Raw genomic sequence first — 4,747 nt, forward strand, 5'->3', positions numbered from 1 at the left:
TAGCCCTGGCTGTCCTGGAACTCCCTCTGTAGACCAGGCTGGCCTCGAACTCAGAAATCCGCCTGCCTCTGCCTCCCAAGTGCTGGGATTAAAGGCGTGCGCCACCACTGCCCGGCCAAAAATTTTTTTTTTTATTTTACATTTTAATGTTCATGGTTCTCTTATGCTCTTTTATTTTATTTATTTTTTTGTCTTCTTTCCCAGGGTTTCCTCTCATGTTCTTTTTGGATTGCTTCTGCTGAATAAGTTTAGATTGCTGATATGTGGCTATTTATTTTGTTTTCTAATGTAGACCTTTCTCTCTCTCTTCCTTTCCTGCATTTCTTTGACAGGGTCCTATGTAGCCTAGGCTAGCCTTGAGCTTTCCATATGGCTTGAATTTCTCACCACCCAGCTTCTAATTCCCACGTGCTGGGATCACAGGCATGTATCACCAGGCCTTAAAAAAAAAAAAAATCAGGCTGGGCAGTGGTGGCACACGTCTTTAATCCTAGCACTTGGGAAGCAGAGGCAGGCAGATCTCTGAGTTTGAGGCCAGCCTGGTCTACAGAGTGAGTTCCAGGAGAGCCCGGGCTATAAAGAGGAACCCTGTCTCGAAAAACAAAACAAAACAAAACAAAAAAAAAATCAATGGTGGGAATCAAACCCTGGGCCTGTGTCTGCCAGGCAGGCACCCTACCAACTGAGCCACCCCTCTAGCCCTAGTAGTTTTCCTTTCTAATGTACATATTTCTCTCTTTTGTCTTACACATTATGAAGTCATTGTGTATATCTCTGCATTAGTAATGTTTTGTCTCTATATAGAAAGCCTGGAGTTTGGGGCTAGCCTGGTCTACAGAGTGAGTTCCAGGACAGCCAGGGCTACTCAGAGAAACCCTGTCTGGAAAAAGCAAAAAAAAAAAAAAAAAAAAAAAAAAAAAAAAAACCCTGAAGATGGGATGCTATCCTAATTAGCTTCAACTGTCAGCAGCTCAGTATGGCTTACAGTCACATGGGAAAGGGGAACTCTCAGTTGAGGAATTGTTTACATTAGACTGGCCTTTGGGCATATCTGTGAGAGGCTGTCTTGATTGATGATTGATGAGGGAGGGCCCTGCCTGAGGGCCCAGCCCACTGCTGTGGTATCATCCCTAGGCAGGAGGTAGGTCTTGAACGATATACAAAAGTTAGTGGAGCTTCCTCAGTCACAGGACTGAGAGCAAGCCAGAGATGGAGCCAGCAAGCTGTGTTCCTCCATGGCTCCTGCTTCCCGCCTCCCATTCCTGTGTCTTTGTTCTTGTCCTGACTTCCCTCAATCATGTATTATGACCTGGAAGTATAAACCAAATAAACCCTTTTCTCCCCATGTTGCTTTTGGGTGAAGTGTCTTACCACAGCAACCGGAAGGAAACTAGAACAAACATTTTTGAAGAGAAAAGGTTTATTTATTTCACAAGCTAAGAGGTTCAGGGGCATGCCACCTATGTCAGCTCTGTGGAGGACCCATGCTCAGAGCATGTTGAGGGCAGTAGTGGGAACGTGTGTGTTGAGCTGTCACTTCTGCCAGGAAACAGGCTTTTTTCCTTGTTGCTGTGATAAAATATCCCCCTTTCCACCAAAGCAACTCAAGGGAGAAAGTTTATTTTAGCTCACAATTCAAAGATACAGTTCAAAGGTTGCTTGCAAAATACCTCATAATTCTAATGACATAAAGACCCCCCTTTAGGCCCTACTCTTTAAAGATCTACACCACCTCCCAATAGCACTTTTTTATTGATCAGCTTTCAGTTACAGTTGGCCGTTAAAGAACATCCAAACCACGTTCAAATAAAGCAATTTCTATATTATATATATAATTATAATTAGTGACTGTCTATAGAACTCTCTGTAACAGTTTGAATCTGAACTTTCCCCACAGGTTAATGTTTTGAATGCTGTTTTTAGTGCTGTGAAATCTTTGAAATAGGGATTGATTGTTAAAAGGTAGGTTACCTGGGGTGGGCCTTTGAAGGTTATATCTGGCTATTACTTCCTGTTCCTCTCTGTATCTTGATTGGTCATGATGTGACAAGCCTCATCACACAGTACTGCCTACATACGCTGAGTTGTTTCACTTTGTCTGCCCTGCTAAGGTGGACTGAAAACCTTTGAAGTCATGAACCAAACTCCTCTCTCAAGTGCTTTCTGTTTGGGACTGAAGTCACACCAATATACGCTCTAGTAAGAATTCACAGCAATACACACTCTAGTAAAAGATTCTCTAATAGTTTTGTAGAATACATTTTCAATTTTTTATTATGGTTCCTTTGATTTTTGGGTTAATTATAATTTTACATTTAATTCTTTGAATTTGTGAGTATTTTTTATTTGTTTGTTTGTTTTTCGAGACAGGGTTTCTCTGTGTAGCCCTGGCTGTCCTGGAACTCACTCTGTAGACCAGGCTGGCCTCGAACTCAGAAATCTGTCTGCCTTTGCTTCCCAAGTGCTGGGATTAAAGGCGTGCGCCACTGCCCGGCTTGTGAGTATTTTTAAGCTTTCTTTTTTTGTTATTGATTTTTATTTTATTGTATAGTGGCCAGATAACATGTCCTATGATTTTGATTTTATGATATTTATTGAAAGTAGTTTTTAGGGAGTTGGAGAGATGGCTTGGAGATTAAGAGTACTGGCTGCTCTTTCAGAGAATCCAGGCACCTACATGATAGCTCACAACTGTCTATATCTGTAGTTCTAGGGAATCTAACACCCTTACACAGGCAGATAAATGTGCAGGCAAAACACCAGTGGATATAAAATAAAAATAAATTAAAAAAAAGAAAATAGTTTTTAGAGTGTTGTTACTAAGGTTTTTCTTTTTCTTTCTTTCTTGTTTGTTTGTTTGCTTGTTTTGTTTTGCTTTTTGAGATAGTTTTTCTGTTAACCCTGGCTGTCCTGAAACTCACTCTAAAGACTAGTCTGGCTTTGAACTTGGAGAGATTCACCTGCCTTTGCCTCCCCAGTGCTGGGATTAAAGGCATGTGCCACTGCCAGCTTTTTTTTTTTTTTTTTGTAGTTTTATGTGATTTTTTTTTGTAGTTTTATGTGAATTTTTTTGTAGTTTTATGTGAATTTTTTTGTAGTTTTATGTGATTTTTTTTGTTTTTGTTTTTGTTTTTTTGTTTTTGTTTTTTCGAGACAGGGTTTCTCTGTGTAGCCCTGGCTGTCCTGGAACTCACTCTGTAGACCAGGCTAGCCTCGAACTCAGAAATCCGCCTGCCTCTGCCTCCCAAGTGCTGGGATTAAAGGCATGCGCCACCACTGCCCAGCCTTATGTGAATTTTAAAAAGTTTTTTTTTCTAATTTCTACATACAAGCTTCTGTATAAGTCTATCAAGGTTATATATTGTGTGGCTGAAGTCTTCTATATCCTTACAAATTTTCATTTGTTCAAGATAATTATTGAGAGAGCAGTGTTAAAACTTCTCATAACATTATCAGCTATATTTTATAACTGAAATTTTGGTAGGCCATATATGTTGAACTTTTTTTGATTTTCCTGTTGTAGAATATTGATTTTTAGAGTATGACTTTATGATTTTCTGAATTTCCTCAGTGTCTGTTGTAGTATCTCCTCTCATCTCTAGTGCTGGTAATTTGGACTCTCTCCTTTGTCTAATTTTGTGAAAGGCAATCTTCTTGAAGAAAGAATTCTTTTTGTCCTTTGATTCTTTTATTTTTGTTTCTATTCCATTAATTTCATCCATTATTTTTAGTATATTGTCTACTCTTTGGGAATTGTTTGTTCCTATTTTTCTAAGGTTTTCAGGTGCATCATTAAGTAATTAGATTGAGATCTGTCAAAATTCAAGGTGTGTGTGTGTGTGTGATGTGTTTGCGGCACAGCAGACATGTAGAGGTTAGAGGACAACCTATAGGAGTTGGTTCTTTTACCATGAAAATTCTGGGAGTTGAACTCAGGTCATCAGGATTGGAAATAACCTCCTTTACCTGATGAAAAGAATAATCTTACCTGCTCTCAATTATTTCTTATTACATAATAATAATATCCCTGGCTGGTCTGGAACTTGCTATGTAGATCATAGTGGCCTTGCACTCTCAGAGACCCTCTCTTGTCTGTCTCCCAGGTGCCAAGATGAAAGGCATGTGCTACTGTATACCTCACATTTGTTGATGTAAACACTTCTGTATGCTATGTTTTCAATTTTATTCAATTCTAAGAAGTTTTACATTTCCTTCTTGATTTCTTCCTTGATCTCAGTAATCATCCAGAAGTGTGTCGTTCGGTTTTCATGAATTTGTTCATTCTCTATGCTATCGATATCCAGCTTTATTCCATGGTGATCAGCTAGAATGCAGGATGTTATTCCAGTTTCCTGTATTTGGTGAGACTTACTTTGTGCCCTAATATGTAGATGATTTTGGAGAAGGTTCCATGGGTCCCTGAGAAGAATGTGTATTCATTACTGTTTGGATGGAATGTTCTGTAGACACTTGTAAGGTCCATTTGATTCGTGATATCATACTGCTCCAGTTTTCTGCTCAGTTTTCCCTCACATGTCTTGTCTATTGGTCTAGTGTCCTCAGTACTGGAGAATCAAAGTCACCTGCTATCACTGTGTTGTGCTTAATATATGGTTGCTGAGTCCTGCATGGCCTGGAAGGGATGGTGTGACATGGCTTCCCATCCCTGTACAGAGCCAGCAGGGTGTGGGTCTCTACCTGTGTTGACAGTTGCTGGGCATGAGGCTTGTTTATATATATATATATA

This window comes from Grammomys surdaster, unplaced genomic scaffold, assembly GCF_004785775.1.
Source record: "Grammomys surdaster isolate TR1022 unplaced genomic scaffold, NIH_TR_1.0 262, whole genome shotgun sequence".
Lineage (NCBI taxonomy): Eukaryota > Metazoa > Chordata > Mammalia > Rodentia > Muridae > Grammomys > Grammomys surdaster.